The sequence below is a fragment of the Mustela lutreola genome, chromosome 14 (genome assembly GCF_030435805.1).
Source record: "Mustela lutreola isolate mMusLut2 chromosome 14, mMusLut2.pri, whole genome shotgun sequence".
Classification (NCBI taxonomy): domain Eukaryota; kingdom Metazoa; phylum Chordata; class Mammalia; order Carnivora; family Mustelidae; genus Mustela; species Mustela lutreola.
The window spans coordinates 45,044,654-45,071,922 of record NC_081303.1 but is presented as its reverse complement, the minus strand read 5'-3'; the positions used below and the strand labels follow the sequence as shown (position 1 = coordinate 45,071,922).

The following is a 27,269-nucleotide window of genomic DNA, read 5'->3' as shown; positions in this document are numbered from 1 at the left end:
AAAAACAACCCACAAGATATTATACATATCAAAAAATATGTTTATAAAACAAAGCTTTTACATTTTTAATTATAACCCCTAAGCTGGCTTTCTAGTTTTTCTAGGATATGAAGGCATTCAAAAAAAGAAAGAAAGAAAGAAGAAAAAGAAAGAAATATTTACTCAGATTAGTGTTGGGAACATCACATAGAAATATTTGTGGTGATGTTACTGGAAATGAGTATTTTTGTAAAGTAAACAAGTAGAATGGCTGAGCTTTAAAAAGCTTGCCACTTTGCCTTAAGGTTAAAAATGCAAGTCTAGATGTATCTAAGAAATTGTAATTTGTTTAACTTTTTAGTTCTAAGCATTTTCTGATGCAAATATTTAAAAGATGGCTATGTCTTCCATTAAAAATGAACATTTTGATGAAGTAGTAATACTTAGGTTGTTTTCACTTTCCATAATTAAATGCTACTTGCTATTTATTCAGGGCATACATTTCAGTCCCAAATCATTGAGGACACATCTAAGTAATATAATGTTTTTTGTTTTTTTTTTTAATTAAACAACAATTTTGTGACAGTTTTCAGGTTTGATTTCAATTTGTGTTTTAGGGACTTCAAATTTAGTTAAATAGCATCAAGATGTTAACTGTCTCTATGATCATTATAATTTAAATAACAATATGTAAAATACAGAACATGATAATACAATGAATGCAGACTTATGGAAAAATTGCATTCCTTCATCCAAAAAGTGGGGGAAATCAGGGCAAATGAGGATGAACATGATTATTTTTCCTGGTACTTTTATAGACTGATCTATGAAAGTTGGGTTTGATATACCTTGTCTTAATGGTATATGAAGCAACCTATGGCTGACATCAGAGTTTGTAGGTGTGTGGTATGTATATTCTTAATAAAGATATCTATGATCCAACATTGCAGAGATAATTAGGCTTCACATAGAACTACCTCTTCTAGAATCTTCTTCAGGGACAAGGAAATGCAGCTATGTATCACCTGCCCCTTCTACAGGTAGTGCCAAAGGATCTAACTCAATGAAAATTCAAATCAAAATGCACAAAAATACAGGATTGCCAACCTGCTGTTTGTATTGCCAGATAAATTATATATGCACAACAATATTTTCCCATTGTTAATTTTTATGTTGCACAATTATACTGAATTTTGAGTGGCATCTTTAACAAAAGAAGCCTAGAAACATCCTTTGGTAACAAAGGAAAAAGTCATTACGTATGCTTGAGAAAACATTTTCAGAGTTATTGTGGGGATTGCTGAAAGACACATTGAAAGATGTTTATGGCTCAAGAATATATTTCACTTAAAAACTGGGCTGTGCTTTTGTATTTTATCAACTTCATAATCATAAAGGAAACTTAGAAGGAGAAGAAATGTAAGTGAAAATCTTGTTAGGAACAGTAATTATACAGTTAGCAAAGTGACTGCTTGTTTTTTCAAGATGAAGTTTCATTTTAAGGAAATAACATTTTTGGGAAAAGAAGTTGATTAACAAAACTGAGCATTCACGCAAGGCAGTGTGCCACATAACTCAAAACGCCAGTGCAAAAACGTCAGCTGGTAGAGGGGATTCAATGCTGGTCGATCATAATTAGGCATATTTTCTCCACTGAGAAGAAGAGCTCTCTTCAAATCTTGAGCGCTAGTGTGGATATGGACATTTGGAATTTGAGAAAAGGGAATTTGATTCATATTCTATGGTTAAATGGCCATGATGGAAGGCTTTGATTTCTCCAGTGGGTATCATGGAAATCACAATAACTATGACCAACTTGTGTTGCCTAAATAGGACTTAATTTTTCTCTGGGCCAGGGTTCCTCAACAGAGACACTATTGATATTTTGGACGAGATAATTCTTTGGCATAAGAGATTGTATATTGTAGCACTGTGCTTTATAACACTTTTAGTCAGTATCCTTGGCCTCTACTCACATGTCAGTAGCATTCCTCTCTCACCACATTGATATTATCAGACATTGCCTTTGGTTGAGAGCCACATGTCTAGACATTTTTCATTTCTTCTCTTATCTCAATGGAAAATGAGTTATGTTGATTTTTTGCATTATCTTTAATAGACATTTTCTATAAAGTACTTTTATGTACTAAGTGAAGAAATGGTTTATAATGTTAATGTCTCTGCAGGTTACAAAAAATAGGAATCTCAATGGAATATCCATTACTTGAAACATTAAATATTGGTTTAAAAATACACAGATTATAAGGGATACTGAATGTGAACTCACACTGTGCCATACCTGAAAACTTGCACTGTAAGCCAAGTAAATTAATGCATGTTTGCCTGTGATTGGACATGAAAAATTTCTTCTTGTGTATTATAGTTAACTATAGCAATACATTTTCAGAGGTAACTTTCTGCAGCAGAGAACAAATTAAGACCCTACCAGATACTTTTTCATGGAGTCCTGATTATAGCAGGACAGTGGCCCTCATTGCGCTATCCATCTACTAAAGCACAATTTCCCTGGAACGGCTCACCAAATACTGAAAACAAAAGCAAAACATCTGCAGAGAACTTGGGAAATCATCATCAAAATGGGCTGATAGCCATGTATTTAAAATGTGGATTATCAACTATTTTTTTTAACTAACAACAATGAGATGGTAGAGAATTATTAACTTGATACGTTTTGGGGACTTGAGGGGTTTTTCGTTGGAAATCTACTGATAGGAAAGGAAAAAAAAATAAGCTACGTGGAAGTCTCAGAAGCAAGCCATCAAAAGAGAAATATGCAGGAAATAAGGAACCCCAAGTTTTTAGAGCATAGGGGAAAAAATGTGTTGATAGTATTGATCCACTGGTCTTCTAAAAACTGTGAAAGTCATTAAGCCAATACGTCTTAGCTTGGTTTAGCTTTAACGCCCCCCCCCCCAAAAAAAACCCTATATGAATGATTTCGATGTATTAAATGATGTTTTATTTAGCTTTTGTATACAATTATAAGTGTATGTGGCTTCCCCAGTGAGTACCTGGAAAACTGAGCCAATTTGCCTTTCCTTCTTTTTTTTTTTTTAATTTTTTTTAAAAGATTTTATTTATTTATTTGACAGAGATCACAAGTAGGCAGAGAGGCAGGCAGAGAGAGAGGAGAAAGCAGATTCCCTGCTGAACAGAGAGCCGGATGGATGCGGAGCTTGACCCCAGGACTCTGGGATCATGACCTGAGCCAAAGGCAGAGGCTTTAACCCACTGAGCCACCCAAGCACCCCTGCCTTTCCTTCTTGATGGCATTCATGTACTTTCTCCAAGCTTTTTAAGATTGCCTACTTAAAAACCCTCTACTAATGATATGGAGGCATTAAAATTTAAATACAACTAATATTTATTTTTTATTATATTTTTCAGACTTGAGATTTATAAAAAGTCTCTGGATCCATGAAAGATAAAATAACAGGTTTGCCTTTTACAGACCTTGAGTCCTACACTAAGAATAGATACAGGCTGAGTTCCTTTCTAGCATGAATTCGATTATCACTGAACATATAGCCATGAATCTATAATGCCAAGAGTTAGACATAACACTTGGAAGGCTTATAGCTCCAACTTGTAGTAATGAAATTATAAGATAAAGTTATGCTTATAGCTTTTTCTTTCTTTAAAAGAACTCAGTAACGGTACTTTTTTTTTTTTTTTTTTTTTTTTTTTTTTAATCTGCAGTGAAGTCTTTCCCTGGTAACACATAAACAGAAAAGTGAATATGAGGACTTATCATTGTTACTGAATTTTAAAAGTAATAAAACATTTTTATAGAAGATACGTAGGAAATTGAAAATATAATTTCCTTTGCCAATGCATTATGTCACTATTTCTTGCAACTTAATTACTAAAGGATGATTTTAATAATCACACATTTTCTAGGGCAAAATTTCCCAAGCTTTTGCAAATCAGAATTACTCGGAAGACGTGTTAAAATATAGATTGCTGGGTTTCAAGCCCAGCAATAGGCAGGGCCCAAGAACTGCATTTCTTGCAAGTGCTCAGGTAATCCAGGCTCAAAAAGGCCCATGGCTTTAGACACATACTTATTTCTGATCTAGCTTCTTACTGTGCTTAGTAACTTTCTCTTTATTGAAAATGGGAAGGCCCACTTAAATGTAAATATGTTAAAAGAGTTGTATATATTTCAGTTTACTCATCAGTAGTAGACCAAATCAGATTTGTCACTGAGAGGAATGACTTATAACAGTGGATGTTTTTAATAAAAGATTCTCCACACAGCATTGAAAAACAGGAAACCCTAAAGGGAAAAAGAAAACTGATAAAACTACACTCAAACAGGGCTTTAAATTAGCTAAAAACTTTTTTTTTTTTTAAATCCTGCCTGCTTAGAAAGTAAAAGTACACTTTCTCATACTTAGCAAGCGCTTAGTTATCAATATTTTGTTCATATTTTTCCTTAGTCATCCTTTTTCCACTTGCCAGAAAAGAATTAATCATTCTCACCATTCAGCGTCCCCCCCAACCACGGTATACAATTGTTCTTGCCCTTACATATTATACAGCTTAAAAATGTACAGCGCGACCCTACTAATTCAGTACTTTTATTTAAACTTTGGCAAGGTCCCATTAAATTTAAGATCTCATTACACTACAGGACATTAATACTGAATAAATTACTCAGGATTCTAAACAATCTTTTCAAAGGCCTGTTACCTACAGTTGTACAGGCTGTGCACTGCACAACTTCTGGAGGCACCTTTGATCTAGATGATGATGTGAATGGTACTCTCTGGAATTGTGTGATCAGGTGTTCTTAGTCAGAAACAATAGGCCATGTTTAATAAGACAGACATAAAGTTCTTGTTTTAACTCCAAAATTCTTGGAGAATTGCAGAAGAATTGCACATGTGATTGTGTCTGATTTAGTTGACTGCTGTTAGCTCAATATGGGTCAATAATAATCCACACCTTTCCACAAAAACCGTGAAAAGCTTAGTGTTTCAGTGAATTGGGTTTCTGGTGTGAGGGAAATGAGAAGTCTCTTAGCTTCGTAGCTGGTAGAATGAATCCAGAGCTGACCATTTCTCAGATACTATATTCAATCCTGCCAATCCTGCCTTGTTTGGAGGTAAACCAAGGTACCAACTGCGAATGTTCATTTACAAACAGCACTTAAACAGATGTTCCACACTCAGCAAATAACTGAGAACCTTAGAAAAGAAAGAAATTGTTGAATTTTTTTCAGCTAACCTCATTGACCTGTGAACAAATACATACCGGTTTTGCCAGTGAGGTATGCCAAAATAGCACCTTGATTCTGGCTTTGGAATGGCTTTATGGACTTTTTGATAACTTCTAGCCTTCGACAACACAGCAGGGGAAGCTGAGAAGGGAGTTATTTTTAGCTGAATACTGGAAAATCGTCATCCAGTTTCCTCTGCTCAGTCACTAATAACCACAGACAGCCTTAAAAAGAGTTGTTGATTAATCTGTGTCCAAACATTTTATTTTTTTCTTAATGCTGGCATTCAGAAACACTTACAGTTAAACCTTGCCGTCTGCTTCTTCTTAGAAGACCAACTTCTGCCGATAATACCTATTAACACTTTATCGATGCTTTATAAAACTAGCAGTATAAGGCTTTGAGAGTGTCCACTTTTTGTTTCCCACCCATTATAACAATCCTAGCCCATTCTCTTCCGCAGAAGCAAATGTACAAATGTGGAGACACTTCTGCATGAAGACCGAGTTCATAATGTGCACATCCAAAGCACTGACATTGATGCCGTATCCATGGTTTTCAAAGGGGAGGGTAATCTGTGATAACAAAATTGTATCCCTTCCTTCCTGCAATTACCTCACTATCCTCACAGCCTTGACATCTGGAAACCCACAGCTACAGTAGCAGCTGTGATTCCTGTTGTACAACAGGAAGTTGACTACACATTCCAAAGCGCCCTCATTGTTTTGATATTTTTCTGGCTGCTTAAGAAGCTTGGATATTGGAGCACACTATTGTCCCAATCGCAGTTTGGAACCGTACACCAAAGAGTATCTTGTCACAGTCTGAACCACTTCTACATATGGAAGCTTGACTTTTTCTTCATGACTGATGACTGTTCATTGTGGTCATGGCCCAGAGTTAACCATGTTTGACATTGCACACTTTATTAGAGAATTAACTGATTTTGCTCATAATTGCACTCTTCTCCAGAGTTTATTTGATGGTTTCACCTCCGCCATAATTTTCTCAAGTAATCAGCATGGAAGGAGGCTTCTGCAAAGATGTGCTTCTATCTAAATACTCGGAAGAGAATTGATTATTTGAAGTTACAAATTGATTCTCATAGTATTGTGGGAAGCACTATGCCTTGCATTTGCTCACAGAGGGTCTCACTTAACAGAGATTTTCAGATCCTTATCAGTCTGCTAGAAATCAAGAGATTTCCAAAAGGAGTGCAGAATTATTAGTATTGGGCAAACACAATTAATTGTATTTTATCTTCACTAAATGTCTGAAACTGTTTTGTGTTTTTGAGCCAGTAAAATTATAATGTTGTTTATTCAGAATTCTTTCTAAGGAATAAAGATTCCTTAGAAAGAATCAAAAGAAATAAGTATTGTGTTGTTTTACTGTTAATTTATCTTTAAAGTGGCTACAAAGAATAGCTATCTTCATTATAAGAGCATTTGTGCTTTTTTTTGACTCATCAAATTAAGAATGAAATGGATTTTAGTAACACCCTACAATTGCCTTATTAATCAAAATTATTACCAATGATCTCCTGGAAGCTAAACTGGTTTGCTGTGGAACAGGCTGAGGATTGCTGTTCAAATTCAGAGCATAACTCTGCAAAAACATACTGACATACGATTTTTATTTAATTTACAAATTTTCCTAAGGTTTTCCTCTTTCCTATATTTCCCCCCAAACGTAACAATATCCCCCATTGTATATTTTTATTTGCCTTAATCTCCAATTTAATTTAATTTTTCTTTTTGCTCAATTACTTCTTCTGGAATTTTATACTCATAAGTGATGAAATCTCAATCTCTCTCTCTTTCATAATTAAATAGTTGATTTAAAATAATTTTTCATGTCCTCTATTCTAGTGACTATAATCTCTGGTATTGCCTTCTGGTTAGAAATATTTTTACACTGGGTTTATAATAAATTTCCTGTAATACTGATTCCGTGTATGCTTAAGCATTTTGTCAGTTTTATACAAATATTCCTCTGATAAGCAGAAGTTATTGTGTCTTCTCCTAGTATTTTAATACACCAGTGTATACTGAGTGTTTAAATAACCATAAAAGCAATATTTGTTTGCATAGTTATTGGCTTGTTTACCATCAGTGCTCCAGAAAATCTTGCTAGGCAATCTGCTTGGGGCTGATACTTATATAACCATTAGCAATTACGGATTCCAGAAAGTTGTTGGCGTGATTTTTTTAAAAAAAATCTCAAAATCAGATACAAAATATACAGTGTACTCCTCGGGTAGTTTTTTGTTGCTATTCATGCTCTAGCCTTTACTTGTTATCTTAACTGTAATTCACTTTTCCTCAAAGTTCACTTTTCCTCACTGATATAGGAAATTCTATATCAGACTTGGGTTCTTCCTAGACATTCACAGACAGATGCATTATTTTCAAAATCAGCAAAGCAGAATTATTTTTATATGATGGTGCTTTTACACATCATTTATGTTTTGCAGGGGTTTGGGTAATATGCCAGTGATGTGCTTTTCATTGTCGAGGAATCCATCTACTACACAAAAGAGGCACGGGTACACCATCCAGCAGGTGGGGACTTCTGTCATCTACCATATGTATTGAGCTCTGGGGGAGATAAAGAAGAATGCATAGGACACTGCTCTCAGGGAGGTTACACTCTAGAGTCTGTACTAATAATATGCCACCAATGGGCAACAACAAAAGCTAGGCAAAGACTTTTTAACAGTAACCTCTCCTTTCGTCCCCACACTGGGACAGGAAACAAAAGAAGCCTCCGTGGCTCCTGAATACAAACCACTCTCTGAAATAGTTAGAAGAACAGCATTAATGAAGAGTTCAGGTACAAGCTTTGGTTGTGATTTTGTTTGCTTATGGATGGGTGTTTTGTAGAAAAGCCTGATGCATTTAAATTGTCCTTTGAGCATGACCTGCACCAGAAATAGTGCTGAATAAGCTTTTTTTCTTTTTCTCTCGTTTTTTAAATGATTTAATTTTCAAAACTGTCAGAAAGTTGACTTTTAGAATTTTGTTATGTCATTATAGAACCCAATTATCAAGGAAGAAAAAATAAATACTATTTGTGCATATGACATTTCACTTTTAAACTATTTCCAACCTGACTTTAGTAGTTTATTATCAAAATTTTAGCAGATAGTAGGATTTGACAGAATAAAAATATGATTTTTGGCCTTTAAGTATACTACTTCAATCATCCCCAAAATTTCACCTTGAAAAGAAACTGGAAATAGTTCTTATGTGTGAGAACAGAGAAAAGAAACAAATGATATTTATATATTAGATTCAATCTTGGCAAAAATATTCTTAACTTGGGATCTGTTTTTTTAAAAATTACCTCTCATTTTTTAAAATTAAAAGAATCAAAATGTGAATACTTAAGACCTAAGGTTTAATGGATTCTGGAAACTATCACTGGCATCCTGCAGTCTAAAAACAATATTTGTTTTTTACATGAATTTATAATGAGCTATCAGGACTATGTGCAAATCACAATGAGAAATTCTTACTGTCGGATTTTCTAAAGAACAAGACATAATGAATCCATTATGAACATCTCCCAGATTATGTTCCCCTTAAAATGTAACATATATACGTAGAATTTAAAGCTAAAAAATTGTTAATTATCACAGGTTTTCAGTAATTAAGAGACTTGCTCAGGAGAGAATTCACTGTGAATTCACTGATTTTGCAAATGATTTTATTACATAAATTTTATTACAAATTACTAGCTCGTGAGGTTTCTCACAGAGGTCAAACATATGTTTATGTTCTTCTAAGTCTTAAAAGCAAAATATGTCCTTATTCTTTAAGAAACGTGTACAAAAGAAGAGAAGAAAACAACAATGTTCTTAATTCCTAAGATACAAATGCCAGTAAACACATCAAGACATTTGGAATTAGAGTCTAGTCACTTTAAACCCAGATGTGTGTATTTTGAGCACATTTTTTTTTGAGCACTACATAGTCATAAAGTAACCTAAAATAACAATGAAAGAAAACTAAGCTCTGCTGATAAAATACACTTTACTTTTTATGTGGCGTTAACAAAATGACTTAGATGGAAAATGAAATCTGTCTTAGCTTCAGACAGAAGCACAAAGACATTTCCCTTCTGGACAACAGACTTTGGCATTGAAAGATCAAAGGAACAATTTTATCTGCATTGTGACTACAGACCAAAAAATTTTACAGTATTCCTGTCTCCATGCTAGAGCTTATGTGTCTTTAATGGCATTTAAATTATAGCCCTACTGCAGTCAAGTAGTCAAAACACCACGTCATCTGATGAGACACCATATTATAATCTGTCAGTACGTCTCATTTAAAAATTCTCCTATACTGTACTTGCCCTCATTTTTCTCTTTTGCTGGAAAAATGGAGCAAATTGTTTTTTAAACTGGGTTTATGAGTTGACCTAATCAAGCTAGACAAAAGACATACTTTGGTTTATACTATTTTAACTTAATTAATTTAAACCAATTTTTTTTCCCCTTGTTATTGTGATAACCCCTCTCCACATTTTTTTGCTTGTTTGTTTTTAGGGTTTTAATCTTTCTTGGATATGAAATGATACATGGTTTATTATAGACAAATATGAAGTGAAAATCAAGAATGTGTGTCCATTAAAGAATAATAGCTAAAATATTTTGTTCTTAAAGCGAAGTATTTTATGTTAAGATTATTATATATAAATGGAAGGAGCTGTTCTCTGCATTTTTGTGTATCACACAAATATAAATGGTGTTTCAAATGTTAATGGAGAAACAAGTTTTGAATGTGTTCCTTTAACGTAATGTTTATTGTAGTGATTTACCAATCAAAACTTTCTGAAAATGAGTATTTCACTTAGAATGGCCTTGCAGATGGGAAAATAAGGTGTTACATTTTTTACAGAAACAGTTCTTTTCTCAAAAATATAAAAATTTGGGGATGCCTAGGTGGTTCAGTCAATTAAGCAGCTGCCTTCAGCTCAGGTCATGATCCCAGAGTTCTGGGATCGAGCCCCACACTGAGTCCCTGCTCAGCAGAGAGTCTGCTTCTCCCTCTCCCTCTGCCTGCCTCTCTGCCAGCTTGTGTGTGCGCTCTTTCCCTCTGTCAAATAAATAAATAAAATCTTTAAAATATATCTATGCATATATATTTTTTAAGAACTTCATTTAAAAAATCAGCAAGAATATGTAATCAATTATCTTATACCTTAACACTATCCAGTATTATCTATATTTATAAATGGTTTTAACAGATATTTTAAAAAGCAATATTTATTTTGTCTAAAAGTGTATTAGATTAGTAACTGACAGATAACTTTGTTTCCATGTTTCAAAAATATATCATGAGAATTTCATGAACTTTCAACTAGACTTACCTAAGTTTTTAAAATAATATTTTTAGGGGCGCCTGGGTGACTCAGTGGGTTAAAGCTTCTGCCTTAGGCTCAGGTCATGATCCCAGGTTCCTGGGATCAAGCCCTGCATCAGCCTGCTTCCCCCTCTCTCTCTCTGCCTGCCTCTCTGACTACTTATAATCTCTGTCTGTCAAATAAATAAATAAAATCTTAAAAAAATTAAAATATTAAAATAAAATAAAATAATATTTTTAAATCAAATTAAGTTTGAGATAAAAGATGCTTGTTGCAATAAGTGACTTTAATGTCACCATGGGAGGCTTTTTTTTTTTTTTTTTTAAGATTTTATTTGCCAGAGAGAGAGAGTACACACAAGCAGGCAGAAAGCAGGCAGCGAGAGAAGCAGGCTCCCTGCCGAGCAAGGACCCTGATGCAGGACTCGATCCCAGGATGCCAGGATCATGACCTGAGCCGAAGGCATTGACTTAACCAACTGAGCCACCCAGGCGTCCCTTTTTTAATGAAAGTGACACTACCTTAGGTCAGCTTCAACCGAAAACACTTATATTAGATTATGTCCATCTGTTTTGGAAAGAGCCAACCATTACAAGTAAATTGATTCTTAATTTTCAAACAATTTTAAACAAATTTTATTCCTAATAATTTTGTGTAGAAAATCACAGTAGAGTATGCTGTGCACTACATATTGCGCAGGAATGATGGGAATCACCAGACATACAGTAGTTTGAGAAGTTAGATCTTTTTCCCAATCTAGATGTGCCAGGAATTATTCAACATATTTTATTTATCTGAGGAACCTCAGAAGATATTTACTGAGCTTGGGACAATTTAATATATCATTTTTTTCATGGAGTCAGGATTGGATGTCTCCATACTTAGTTAATATATGACAAGAAATCATGACAAATATTTAATTTTCAGAATTTGATGTAGCTAAGTGGGGCCCTATAGTGTAATATTTTGATTTAGGATGTGTATTTTTTTCTTAGGTAACCAAAACAAACAAACAACAACAACAACAAAAAAAAAAAAACAGTGATTTTTAGGGGTGAAAGAATAGGGTAGAATAAAAAAATTCTCCATGTATGAGAAATAGTTGACTTTATATCCCCACTCTCTTCTATCCTAAAACCCAAGATATATCCTAGAATTATTTCTAGGAGTCTACCATTTGTTAAATACAAAAAATTATTGCAATGCAATGAATACTTATAAATCTACTATCCAGTTTAAGAATTTGAACAGTAGAATTAGAGTTAGAATTAAGAATTAGAACGTATGGAAAGTGTTGCTTCTCCCCTTTCTCCCTTCTTCCCCAGAAGTTATAGTTACCCAGTCCATTACATATGAAGTTGTGCAAAGTGTGTACTTTACAAATGCACAAGATGTGTACTTTTATATTCAGCTGGGCCCGATATGAATATGTCCTTTGAAGTGTGCAGTGTAACTTACACAGATTTTCACAATGGCTCTGCCACTTTTGAGACTTATTTTGGGACTATCTTTTTATGTATGTGTGATAGTTTTGCTTGTGTAGAGCTTTGAAAAAATGACATTTTCTAATAGCCTTACTAGCACTAGCTTTTTTCACTAAATATGTTGCTAAGGGCCATGGACATTATTGCGTATAATAATATGTTTGTTTACTTCACCGCTATACAGTATTCAATTGTGCAAATACCCTCAATTTCTTTTTCTATTCTCTTCTTTGACATTTGAGTTATTGTCTGCTTTACAGTTAAACATGCTGTTGCTATAAATATCCTTGCATATGTCCTTTGGTGCACATGGGAGAGAAATGTTCTAATGGACTAGAATGGGAATTTTGGAGTCTAAAAGGTTATGAATGGAATAAGGGTGTATGTGAAAAGTGAAATTTTAAAGATCTGATGAGGGTATATAAAGAATATTATGATACTCAGTTACATAAGACTTTCCTTAAAGGACCCAATTGTAAATATTCGCAGCATTTGTATGAGTACTCTTTGTGTACAGACCTCAGTTCCATTTATAGGGAGCTATTTGGGTGTTTCTATAAAATGCCTGCCTTGCTAAATCAATCAATCATTCTAGTCCAAACCCATTAGCTAGAAGAAGCAAACCCAGAAGCCATTTTGGTTATCGTAACATAGATTAAATGAATTTATTTTAAACTCAGAAAATGGGGATTAAAATGAGATGATTCAGCCAAAACAAAAATGATCAATTTTACTCCCCTTTCCACATCCCGTTCAGATTATTTTTGGACATACTGAATACACACCAAAAACAAGATTGTGATTACGATTCTAAGGAGGCAGGGAAATGTACTGACAATTATTAGATAGGAAGATTTTTTTATGATGTAAAAGATATGTATAACCTAAAATTTAGACCATTTTTAGTGTAAGGTCAGTGGCATCAAATACATTAAAATCATTGTGTAGGCATCACCGCCATTCATCTCTGGAACATTTTTTCATCTTTCTAAACCAAAACTCCATGTCCATTAAGCAAGAACTCTGCATTCCATCCTTCCCTGCTCCAGTCCTGGCAATCACCATTCTACCTTCTGTTTCCATGAACTTGACTACTCTAGGTACCCCAAGTGGCATCATATGGTGTTTGTCCTCTTGGGATTGGCTTATTTTACTCAGCATCTTCAAGGTTCATCAATGCTGTAACAAAACTTCCTCATCTTTTATGGGTGAAAAATATTCCTTTGTATGTATATACCACCTTTCATTAATTCCTTTGTCTATTGATGGACAGTGGGTTGCTTCTACCCTTTAGTTATTATCAACAGTGTTGCAGTGAACAAGGGTGTACAAGTGTCTGTTTGAGTCGCGGTTTTCTCTTTTCTTCAGGTATGATGATTTTTAACAACTCCTATAAGTCAGTCTCCCAAGCAGGTACTACTCCCCTAGATGTCAAAAGAAAACCTAAAGATTGATAGAAGGAGGAAGAATAGAGAGAATATACTTTTCATACTTTTTCTTTTACGACGTTCCCTTCTTACTTGAATGCATTCATTTCTTTCAGTGACTATAATTAGATTGATACAATATCCTATTTGTTATTCTCTAACTTAAATAATATGTAATTGCTTCAGAATTTTAACTTTAGACATAAAGTTTCAATTTAAAGAACACATTTGAAAAGTACAATTTTTTCTCACACTACTTCCATTAACAATAGGTTACGTTTACATGGAATACTAATCAGAAAAATACTTTCTTCTGTTTTATTAATATTTGCCAGCACTCACAATGGGATGATTACCAGACAGATGATAGAGAGATGGATAACTAGTCAGTCTGGCTCAACTTTCTTATACCCCTTTTATAAAGGGGAAACTGAGATTTTGAAAGGTTAAATATATAAGGCCCTTCAGTTAGAAAGTGGCAGAAGCCCAAATTCAAACTTGGTCTTCCTGGTACCAACACCCATTTTAACCATTATAGATTCTTTCCTCCCTTAGCTAAGGTAATCCGCACCACAGCAACGTGAAGTTGACTGGGAAGTTGAGAGATATTCATTTTGTCTTGAGGAATGGAGTTCTGAGAGATTAAATCATTTGTTTAAGATTTCATAGCTGATAAGTGGTACATCAAAAACTTGGGTCTTCTGTTCCATTAATTTTTTTTTAAGATGTTTTTTATTTATTTGACAGACAAAGATGACAAGTTAGCAGAAAGGCAGGCAGAGAGAGGAGGAAGCAGGCTCCCTGCTGAGCAGAGAGCCCAAAGCAGGGCTTGATCCCAGGACCCTGGGATCATGACCTGAGCCAGAGGCAGAGGCTTTAACCCACTGAGCCACCCAGACGCCCCCTTCTGTTCCATTCTTTATACTCCTCCTCCACCCCATAACCTAAGCAGTCATGACTCCATTGGTTTTTGTTGAAGTTAACATATTGTATCAACAAAGTTAAAGTCTGAACTCTTAAGCAATCCATGCTCATGGACTGGAAGTACCGTAAATATATGTATTTTTTTTTAAATAGGCAAAGTATGCAAATTACCCTATACCGTACTTCTTTTATCAACAGAATAAGCATCACATTTTAGATTGGTTGAGTTTAAAAATAGTTCTCCATCATCTGCACCTTAATCTCATTACTCCTAGGAAGAATTACTGTGAGAAATTTTCCTGAATATCAACTTGGAGTGCATTTGTGCTTCTGTAGTATTAAAAATACTTTGAAGCTTTGCTGCAGATCATACTAATCCCGAGCCGATGTGACAGGAACTGTGCAGGTACTCCGAAACTGGATCCTTCAAAGGGTTCTCACCTAAGCTGGTCTTGACAGTAGCAAGATCAGTAGCACCATGCAGTATCTTCCAAGGTGCTAGTTTTTTTAGTCCATAGAAAAATTCAGTAATCACTGCTAGAACTATTTGTAACCTAGCTGTCTTTGAATTTTAGTAAATACAGATCATATCTGTGCATTAACATATGGGGAAGAGGGTATCTCCTAAAGGTACTCATTATTTTTTTGGATTAATCCAGTTCCATGTCAAAGAACTGAACTATAGTTTCCACACAACTCAAATGCAAATGAATAAGTATAAATATCACGAATTTACCTTTTTTTAATATAGCCTTAAAAAATGCACCCTCTGGCTCAGTTGGTTAAGCAGCTGCCTTCGGCTCAGGTCATGATCCCAGCGTCCTGGGATCGAGTCCCACATCGGGCTCCTTGCTCTGCAGGGAGCCTGCTTCTCCCTCTGACTCTTCCTGCCCTTCTGTCTGCCTGTGTTCGCTCTCACTCTCTCTCTCTCTTACAAATAAATAAATAAAATCTTAAAAAAAAAAAAAAAAAAAAAAAAAAAAAAAAAAAAAAAAAAAATGCACCCTCAAGTTACTTCATCGAAATATCTTTGCCCCCCCCTTTTTAAAAAGATTTTATTTATTTATTTGACAAACAGAGATTGCAAGTAGGCAGAGAGGCAGGCAGAGGGGGGTGGGGGGGTGGGAAGCAGGCTCCGCACTGAGCAGAGAGCCCGATGCGGGGCTCAATCCCAGGACCCTGAGATCATGACCTGAGCAGAAGGCAGAGGCTCTAACCCACTGAGCTACCCAGGCTCCCCTATCTTTGCCCCTTTTATTATAATGTCTTTTCAAAAAGAAGAGGGAGAAATGCATTATAAATGTTAAAATACGGAACTGTATGAATGAAGTGCTTTTTCAAAATACAGACGGAACCCCTCTTAGGTTTCTATTAAGAAAACAGATATTACATCCTCTTATAACGAGTGTGTTTGTTTTCCCCTCTCCCACTGCTGGGCTTCATTTCCACCTAGAGACATCTGTATGCCAATCCCAGGAGGAATGCCTGTGCTCTGCTAAGTCACAGCTCACATGGCCCCTCTCTCCTGGAGAATGAATTATCAGGTAATCTCTACTCTTATCCAATTGATTTTACTTCCTCCACATTTCAGTTTCATTAGCATAAAACAGAACAGGGCTTAATGATTACTTAAAACTAAACTCAAGGAAAGGAAAACAAAATTTGTTAGTAAAAGATGGTTGGTAATAATATTAGAATAGTTTCAGATGCAAGCAAATATTCTTCAAATATTTTTCAATAGAGAAGACTAGAAACATACCTATGTTTCTTACTATAGACACTACTATACTCTTACTATAGACACTACTTTAAAAATGCAAACATTCTGAAATATTTGTATAACACAATTTCATTTCCAAAGGAGAATGGTTATTTGTCCTCATTTTCCCCCATTTAAGTGAATAAACTTTGTCTTTCTTATGATAGATTAGCTAACTGAAGAGACTTTTTTCCCCCACACAAAGTATAAACAATTGTTTCCCAGACATCAGCTTTGGAAAAAGCCTGCCGTTGACAGCTGATATAGTCATGGATCTTTAGAAGAGCTGTGTTCTGATTCTCAGAGGATACCTTGCCAGAGTCCATTTGTTTTCAAGTTTGTGAAGTGGTCCATCTGCAATGATATTTTCCTGTCACTTCCAAATATTCCTCTACTAAGGTACACAAAGTGAGACCCAGAATGTTTTTTAAGACTCTGAATTGTTTGAAGGCAAGACATATTCTAAAATAATACATGGGGATGGATGAGTAAAAGAGGTATTAACTAAAATAAAATAAAATAAAATAAAATAAAATAAAATAAAATAAAATTTGGGTGTATTCAATAAGGCAAAGGAAGAGAAATAATATGGAGAAACATGGGGGGGGGGTCTGTGGTTGTCTCTGCTTCAGAAATACGAGGGCTCTATTGGGACGGGGAAAATAAAGTTTGAGATCATCTATTAATTTACTTCTAAAAAACTCACTACTTAAAGCAAGGATTTTTTTTTAATATATATACATATATGCTACTAAAATATAGATATATGTGATACACACACACATCAAAACCATCAGCGCAACAATTCCTTTGTTTCTTAGAAACAACCACTATGATACACATGACTTTTATTTTTTGAATGCAGTGTACTGGTAAGCACTGTAGCAATTTCTAGAATTTGGTCCCTCTTCTTTATGGTGGTAATTTGATTTGAATGTGTTAACTTGAATATTTAGACTTTAAAGTGGCTGGAATTTTCTAATATGATCAAAATCCAGAGTATCTACACTTTTCTTTTTGCATATGTGTTTTATATACATATATATATATTTTTTTCTTTTGACTTTTCTGTTCAAAAATGGATTTCTACTAAATTTTCTTAGGTGCATTTGACAAGCTATTGCTGAAAAATATTTATTACTTTTTTATTGGCCTATACTGTAGATGTACGAATGTGCTACTGGCCATGTGAATTATATACAACTCTAGGAGACAAACACAATCTCCAGTTACAAACGAAGGGCACACATGGGTGATCCAACATGTGAGTCATCAAGAAATGCAATACTGTGCAAAGACTGGTGAATCACACAGTCTGTAAAGGCAACTTTTTGAGCTTTTCACCCAGATGACTGCTGCAAAGCATAACAAGCAATGAGGAAGAGGAGGTGGTAGGGAAAGGAAGAGAGGGAAAAAGAAGTGGTGGGGGGGCTCTCTATAATGTTTTTATTTTTCCTTACTTTCTTGACCAGTGAACCAACAACAGAAAGGAAACTTGCAGCTCTTTTCTACCATGACCATTCTCACGTACCTAGTGCCAACTGAAAATTCTAAAATTGATTATAATCGATTTAGAATTTTCCTCTAAGTCTTACACCCTATGCACTGTAAAGTGACTTGAGGAGTAAGTTTCTATGTCATTTATTTAATAATGTGATCTTCCACTCTGTGGAAGCTACATGGGAGCACAGAGCACAGGCCTCACAGTTGATGACGACCTAGTGCAAGAAAGAAAGAAAGGAGAAAGGAAGGTCTTCCAATGTTATTTTAACATCTGTGAAATGTATTCACTCTTTAAAGCTCTGTCTCTTCCCTGTCCTCTTCATCTTGAAACAATTCATGTCAAAGAAAGCATCTGAGCACAAAAAACATTAATTCTTGCTCTAGCCCACAATGTAGACGTACTGCTACGTATCTGAAAAGTCAACAGCAGCCTTGGAGATTGTGTGTGGGAGCTGTTCATACATGCAATGACCCGTCGAATACTATCCAGACTCCTCACCCTAGTGCTAAAAACTCTTCATGGTCTCACCTCAGAACCTAAGCATCTTCCAACATCCTCTTTGCCTCTTTCCTCACCCCGTGTTCCAGCCATATTGGTCTGATAGTTGTATATTATTTCTCTGACACATAAATTGTTACACCCCTTTGCCTTCTCTTTAAAGCTCTTTTCCCTCGGATTGCCTCTGTATGTCCGTTTTTTCCTCACAGAAGATTTCTACTCATCTCATAGTAGACAAGAATTGCTCAAAACTTTCCAGAATATTTTCATGGACTTTGTATTTAGAGGAAAGAGAACATTAAAACAGAAAAGGATTTAGGGATTGTCTAGCCCAAACTTCCCATTTTGCATCTGAGGAAATGGAGACACAGAGATTGAATACTGCCCAAAGTCACACATGAATCCACGATAAGGTCCAAGGCTAACTACCCATCCCTTGCTGTTCTCTTCAGTGGTGATCACGTCTGCCTTCAATTCAGACAATTCTGGAATTAACCTTGGGAGATGTGTTAATATTTCTGAGTCTAAACCTAAAACTGGACATAAAAATAGGTAATCTAGAAGAGTCTCTTTCTTTCCTTCCTTCTTTTCATAGTCTTTTGTGATTTCCAGTTCATTCATTTAATCTACATACCACGTAGACTTCCTTACTGTCAGAAAGAACTAGCATTAGTAGCAGAAGGTAAGAGTTAGCACAAAGACTACGGGGTTAGAATTTTTGGGTTCAAATCTTAGTCTACCTGCGTGCTTTGGGCAGGGCACTTAACTGCTTTCCCTCAGTTTTATTATTGGTAAACTGAGGATAACTAACTTATTAAATTCATTCACACATGCTTAGTCAGAACTTCCTGTTCTAGGCTTTGAGGATTTGGCAGTGAACCACACAGACAGAAGCTCTAATGGAAGTTCCATTCCAGAGGAGAGATAATCAACTGATAAACTATACCTCCCCTCCCCTTCCTCCAACCCCACAGGAAGTGCTCTTTCTTTTGCCCAGAAGTTTCCTTCCTGCAGCTGTCTAAAAGGCTAGCTTCCTCCCTGCACTCGGGTTCTTATAATCACCTTCACTGGGCACCTACTTTAAATTTCAGTCCCGCCCTTGTCACAGTTCAATTCCCTTTTCTGCTCTGTTTCTAAAAATAGTGATTCCTCATTACTATCTAACACACCATATGTTTTTATTAATTTGTCAAGTTTGTGTTGCATCTTCCTTACTCAAATGTAAACCCCATGAAGGCAGGGATGTTTGTCTGTTTTGATTTCGGCTGTATCCAAAGAATCTAGGCCCACTTTATAGGCCTGGTATCTATCAGGTACTCATTTTCTATTTACTAAGTGACTGTATTAATATCTAGTGTAATGTCCTATGGTGATATTTGCAATTAAGCAAAATAAAATTAAACAATAAAATAAAACAGAATTAAGTGTGTAGAGAGAAAGATCTGACACTGTTAGATTGAAGTGGTGAGGGAAGGCCTTACTAAGAAGGTGATCTTTGACTAGAAACATGAATGCAGAGAGAAAAATAAGCTATGGGGATAACTGATGGTTGAATGTTCTAGATAGCAGGGACAGCCTGTGCAAAGGTCCTGAGGCTAATTCAAATTTTACATGCTCTGTTAATGGCAAAGAGACACAAGTACACTAGAGCAGAGTGTGTGAGAAGAGGGGTAAGAGAAAAAGTGAGAGAAACCATTTAGACCATTCGTGTAAACCATGGTGAGGACTGTGGATTTGGTAATAAGAGAGCCAACCAAACTGAGGTATAGAGAGATGTTGAGAGAGTTGAAGACAAATATCTGACATGTACACATATTCAATACAAGTTAGTTACTGTACACCAGGGATTGAATCACAGTTAAAAGTTACAAATGAAGGCAATGAAAAGAACAAATAAATGAACACTGAATTTCCTTCCCAGTCTCTACCCTCTATGACAACAACATCAAAATGCACAGAAGGCAACTTAGGATAGAAAGGGACATGTGGAAAGTTTTACTGAAAAAAAATATATATACAAAGACTGGAGATGTATATATATATAGTTTCATTTTTTAAAAGGCATATCACATGTAACAGTGACACTCAGAACCTGAAGCATTTTAGTCGTAGTCTGTGCTATGGATTTTTCTGCACTTATTTTTACTCTTAAAATATACAGCTGCATTTTATCAAATAATCAGTTAACAAAATGACAATAGTTTCCTGTCACAGATTTGTTTATTCCAAACTACTGTTTGATCTTACAAACACACCAAAACATTACCAGCCAGACCATTTAAACTCTTTTAAATATCCCCCCTTGGACGGAATGAGTTTTACTCTTGATAACATCAGTCCAAATTCTGTACATGATTATATTCATCCTAAAGCAAGAAAGTACATGGTAACATTAAAGATTGTGCTTTACTGTATACCTTATTGATCACAATTTTGTATCAGTTATTTTCTTCCTTCAGCACAGTTTCTGGAATTTTCGATAAATATGACAACGTTTCTGAAGAGAAAAATTTCAAGTCACATAGTAATTAATTCATTGTTAAAGTGGCAATAGATTCAGTGTAACACCAAAGCATGTTCTTTCAATCTTATCAGAGAAAAGAGAGAACTGCTTTCTTAAAAGATACTTTGAGGGTTTTTTGAGGGTTTTAAAAATTAAGGGCCATGCTTATACTTTATTAGTTAGTCCAATTCTTGTGTAATAGTGAGCATCTAATCCATTTAGCAGATTTTATTTGTCAAGCTAAAAAAGCATATGCTATATTTAGTTCCAGCAAGGGTTGTAGAAATCAGTTGAAAAAATTCACATAGAGTTGGTAGAACACGTAGGCTTTTAATTATTTTACTTGTCCAAAGGGCACACCCATTGGGCAGGCTGCCTACTATACATTATAAATTAATTCCATTTGTCCTGAAAACTTGTTCATTATTTCAGTACTTTGAATTTTGGCTGCCCTAATTAATCTCTGTTTTAGAATTCAGGCACTTGAACCTCTGCAAAGGCTGCATTTTTCCAGCCTGTAATCACACTCTGAACAGACAGTCGAGCGCTGGGGACAATGGCTCCTTCACCCTCTCAGCTATACCTCAGCTTCCGTGGAGACAGACCTTCTGTCTCTGATTTATGTGCTGCGTCCTCCTTGAGGAGAAATGCCTGAGTGGGGAAATGCACAGCCCTGAGGCAGATTACTTCCTCAGTCTTTGGTCCTGTCACCCAAAGGGTGTCCCTTGAGCACTGATAGAGAGCCAAGAGGCACCTTGGAATGTTCTCTGGGCGATACGAACCCACCCCACCGTCAGTCTTTGCAGGTTACATCTGCTTCCTTTTCAATCCATGCACTGTGAAGGCTGATGTATTCAGGGGTCTTGATGCTGCCCTTTCTTGCCATGGCACAGGGGCCTGGAGCTAAGGGACACTGGTAGGCTCACCCTGCCAACTCAGGCCTGGGCAGCATAAAGGGTCACCATCTTGCCCTGCCCTCTCAGAGTTCTCTTGCTACATGACTGCTCTTTTTGAATGAATGGAAAACTATTTTTAACTTCAGTTATTGTTCACTGAGAATGAAAAAAAAATGTTTCATCTGACCTTTTCTGAGTATTTTCCTTTTACTTCTTCATATAATGATGCAGAGAACGTCCTTACAATGAATTCTGTGTTCAGACAAACAAACACACAAACAAGCCCCAATTTACTTGTCACCTAGTTCTTCATTTATTTCTGGAAAATCTACTCCCTAATTCTTATCAAGGAATCATAGAGGAAAGCTAGCACATTGTTTTGCTTATTGATTCTTCTGGTAATTGTAGAGGTAAGAATGGGGCCGTGACTCTGTCACAGATAAGGACAGGGGCCCAGGGTAGCTCCTGATGCCTGACGTTACAGAAGATTGCAGACCTCTGAAATGAGCTTTGTTCCTGCTCAGAAAAGGCTTCAGATTTTTTTTTTCTTATTTGTGGGGACTTCCACTTCCTACTTTCTACTTTTCTAGACCTTTATTTTTTTTAATTTATTTTATTTTATTTTATTTAAGATTTTATTTATTTATTTGTCAGAGAGAGAGTGAGTGAGAGCGAGCATAGGCAGACAGAGTGGAAGGCAGAGTCAGAGGGAGAAGCAGGCTCCCTGCGGAGCAAGGAGCCCGATGTGGGACTTGATCCCAGGACTCTGGGATCATGACCTGAGCCGAAGGCAGCTGCTTAACCAACTGAGCCACCCAGGCGTCCCTTTTCTAGACCTTTAGAATTAGTTTTATACTTTAAGAATTCAATTATCTATATTTTGGTGTGTTTAGATTGGGTTGGGGGTAAAAGGCAAGAGACAAAGTCATAAATAGCAAAATTCAAACTAGTGTAATAATTAATCCATAACCTAAATATCTATATTAATAATACAGGTTGATAAATGTCTCTTACAATGTATTTTTAAATTTAAACTATTTCTCACATAGATTAGGTAAAAGTTGAGCCTTCTAATTTTATTTTTGGAAAATCAGTCAATTCAATAATGAGAAAAATAACAAAGGAAAAAAATCTATTAAACTTTGCTCTTCAAAAACAGAATGAGTGGAAGTTTGTTTTATGACATTTTGAGATCGAACCTATTTCCTAGTGGCTTTTTGGGAGTTGGGAAGGAAAGGTTGAGTGGAGAGACTGGCTGTCCATGTGGCACCAGTGTGAGGACACTAATGTGAAGGAACTGTGAAATCCTAGATTCTTACATGCATTTAAAAAAAAAAAAAAAGCAGATGGGCACCAGGTGGCTCATTGGGTTAAAGCCTCTGCCTTTGGCTCAGGTCATGATCTCAGGGTCCTGGGATCGAGCCCCACATTGGGCTTTCCACTCAGCAGGGAGCCTGCTTCCCCCTCTCTCTCTCTCAGCCTGTCTCCCTGCCTACTTGTGATCTCTGTCTGTCAAATAAATAAATAAATAATCTTGAAAAAAAAAAGGCAGAAAAAATTAAAACAGCTTAAAAAACAATTTGAATAGGAGATAAATGATATTAGATTTAACCATTATAAAGCTATAGGTGTTATCTTTTGATTAAAAGATATTTTATGAGAGTGTATGCTTGTGTTTTCAAGTGAATGGGAGGTAATCCAAATTTATACTCACTTTCAGCTAATAATCTATAATCAAAGAAGTAGTACATACCTGTTTACTTAGGATATAATACATGCTTATTTGGTGTCAAGTCCTCATATTAATATTCTCTGAAATTATAACATAAACTCTTATAATTTTAAATTTTACAAAGGAAAACCAAGATAAAGCACTTTTCAAAGGGTGGTTTTCCTTTTTCTTAAGATAAAGTTGTAGTTCAAGCCTGCCAGTTAAAAATCTTCCCTTTTCTTCCCTCCCGCCTTCCTTTCTCTCCATCTCTTTTTGCTTTTTTGTGGTGCACTTTACTAAGAAAAAACGATGGTAGCTTTAGATGTAGAAATATTTTGTTTACTTGTATTTGAGGCTTTGATGCGCAATTATTAAGTTAGCAATGGAAGTGGAGTGTTTGATTTTCATCTTTGTTTCTAGACATAAGAAAAAAATGGATTGTTCCTATTTGAAAGTTTGAAATTTAGGTTCCTGCAGACTTTCCTTATGTTTGCAAGGTTTTGTGACAACTACCTGAACACAATCTACTGAGAATTCCGAAACAAACTTCATAAAGTCGTAAAGTAAGAAAACTGATGTAGCCTCCAAATCCAGCCTTATTCCTGTGGAAGGATATTTGAAAACAGCTCTGGCATACCTTTTTGTGCACCAATCTCTGAAATTGTTAAAAATATAAAAAGAAAAGGAATGGGTACTGAGCAAATGTTTCATAGGGCGATGTACAAAAGCATGAAGATAAGTCAGCTTAGAGCAGATCATCAATCTTAATTCTTTCAAATATTCCTCCAGATGGAAATGTCCTGTTTCACATGGAGTAACTGTAAAGACTCAACCTCAGTAAGTATAGAATTTTGAATAAAATATATTTTTGCTTTCTCACCCCCACCATCCAATAGACACACAAATTGTCCAAAAGAAGAAATGTCATGTGTTGGAAAAATATACTGTTTGTAAGTATGTAAATAAGTATGTAAATATGTAAATGTAAGTATGTAAATAAGTATGTAAATATGTAAATATACTGAAATATATATATGAATTTCTCTGTGTGCTACATATATATATATTTATTCCATTATTTCTTCTAAAGTATTCCAAATATGTGATAATGGATGTACATCTAATTTAAAATTTTACTATCCACTCCAGTAAGATATCTTTAGAAACTATAGAAACATTGTGAAAATTGTACTTTCAATGTAATATTGGTTTTAACTGAAGTAAAAAGTTATATTTAAAGGCTGTAGGAAAATTGAAGCCCTTGCCATTACTTCTGACTTGTCCCTTAGGCTGTTTCCCATAATAGAAGAGAAAGCTTACTTTATCTTTTGTCTCCAATAGATATTTTTATCGTTTTGATACTAATTTTGTATCCCCCCAAAACAGATATTTCTCTGGAGTGCCTTCAAATGTTTCCCATATAGGATGGGAAAACTGTGGTAACTTAAAAGTGCTCTTTGAAAGACATTTCATGAAGCTAACGTTGCTTATTAAAGTTATAGTCTTGTAGTTTGTGTCCATAGAACTGTGAGTTTTTATGGTGGTTCTTAAATCAGTATAAATTAACAAAATTTTATATCATTCGAGTGACCGTAACAAAACTGAGCAGAGAGTAGAATTGAGAATGTGAAAAAAACTATTTTGAAATGAGCATTTAGGTCAAAAACTCTGTTTCATAAAAATATTTTTGTTACCCTAAAACAACAAAAAGAATTGAGGGGACTCTTTGACAAGTCGTTGCCAAAATTATTTTTTCCTTTTTTTGCCAGAAAATAAAAGCCGAAAATAGACTGAAGCATAATATATTTTTATAGCTCTCTCTCCAGAATGACAGAATTTTCTGTAAATCTCATTATGTAAAATATGCCTTCCCTGTGGTAAGTATGAGGTATGGGGAGAAACTAATTGGATTGCTCAAATTAGTCAATATGTCTGAAACTATTTTGGGGATGCTTAGCCTTTTGGGTAACTATATGATATAATTTCTTGGTTTCTTGTGAGAGTTATTCTTTTGAGCAACAAGCAGAAATCCAGCACAACATTAAGAAATGCAATTTTAGGCACAATACAAGGGCCACAGATGACCACAATGTGTATCGTCATCTCAAAGAGAATGATGTACTGAAAAATTAAGAGTGATAGCATGACAGTGGAATGACTGCCAACTTTTTGGATATTGATGTAAGCTGAATTTAATAAAAGCAAAAGAGATGTTAGTGAAGGAAGACTCTAGAATAACTTATTTTGTGATTTTGTTAGGGTTTTTCTAATGGTATCTTCTCTGGGGCAAATATCTTCTAGCTGAAATGATTGTAATTAAAAAAATAAAATTGTAAAAGGCCAGAACATTTTGTCTTAAGAATATTATACTTGACAGTATCTTAACTACTAGTAAATATGTCCTTGTGTTTCTTTAAATCCTCTGTGGACTAAATATTCCACTCGCTGAGATTGTTTTATAAATATCAGTATTTATGTTGATTTGACTGGTTTTTTTGGATAAACATGGCCCAGTATACACATCTGAACTCCATTGACTTCTTGGTGTTAATTGCCTCGGGAGGTGGCACTACAGGCCAGAGAATCTGCCATTGATCACATTTTGGGAATTGTCTTTAAATCGACACCATTTATTTTTAAACCCCATTTTAAATTCAATTAACCAACCTATAGTACATCATTATGCTGAAAGAAGACAAATCTCTAGATCCTTTGAGCGTGATTCAGTTTTCAAGAGTCGCTGGAAAACCCATAATGTTACAAAATTTGGTGCATAAAATCGTTGATTATTGATTCACAAGAACTGGAATAAAACAACAAATCTAATTTTCATCTGTGCTGAATGAAATACCTGAGAAGTTCATTTTGGATATTTGTTCTGAACACCCACTTAGAGTCAATACTAAAAAAGGAATGAGATGGGAAAATAATTTCTACTGGACCTCAAGGAGGGAACAGTATGTGGTTCATAAATTTGGATAGAGGGCATGAAACTCATTCCTAAAGATATGTTTTGGTAAGAACAGAAGTAGGTAAGGAAGAACTTTCATCTAACCAGAGCACATCATTGCCTCTCTGTTCTCTTCTATATAGCTTTTTACTAAACAAAACTTGGGGACAGTTAAAGAATATAGTTTTGAATGGGTCCCAAAATTATTAGTACCCGCATGTCTTGTTCAATTGAGATAATATAGAAATGTTTTCAAAAATGAAAATATCATAAGACATATAAAATCTCTCAAGAGGTTATTTGGGGGCCAGACACGTATTTATGATTGCAAGGGTTAAAAACATGATTATCTTTGTTCATGTCATCCAAAAGAAAATACATGGTCCATTGCACAACAGAGTAAAATTCATAATCTAATAAGATGCTTTTATTAAAGAAAAAAAAATTATTTGCCTGTAATTTAACCCCGTGCATTGCTTTATGTCAGTCATTTGGGTTGTGGCCAAGATCCCTGATGAGCATTGACCTGTTTGCACTTTTCCACACCAGAACCTCTGAAGATGATTAGCTTCTGTGATTTAGACTTGAGATTCCAGGCCATCCAGATGTGTGGGACCCCAAAATGGAAGTTAGCTCTTTCTACACTGTTTTATATAAAGTCAGGAGAACTGTGTCTGTTGAGCAGTTAGATATAGACGTGTGCCAGAGAATTAAGGAGGAGACAACAAGAACACACTGAACACCTACCATGTTCAAGGAATTACATCAGGTCCTCAGATGACGAAGAAACAATTCCTGACCTCAAGGATCTCACTGTCTAGTGGGGGAAATGGACAAAGAAAGAGAAGTATACAAAAAAGTACTTTCATGAAATTATTTGTGTACCTATTTTTCATTCTTAGAGTACAGAGAAAATATATATAATATAGACACTAGAATCCTATGTCTTCTTGGAGTACATGTTATTAATCTATTATATTTCCCTCTTCTCTCCTCATTTTAAAGTTCAACAGGCA

At 35.3% G+C, this 27,269-nt stretch overlaps 1 long non-coding RNA gene across 1 annotated transcript in view; it reads left to right on the top strand.

Moving 5' to 3' along the window:
* Positions 1-26,916, top strand: part of LOC131814769 (uncharacterized) — a 65,852-nt gene extending 38,936 nt beyond the window's left edge. Inside the window, exons 3-5 of the long non-coding RNA XR_009347447.1 lie at positions 7,701-7,788; positions 24,093-24,140; positions 25,073-26,916. This is a non-coding gene — a long non-coding RNA (uncharacterized LOC131814769). The remainder of the gene's footprint in view (positions 1-7,700; positions 7,789-24,092; positions 24,141-25,072) is intronic.
* The last annotated feature ends 353 nt before the right edge of the window (positions 26,917-27,269 follow it).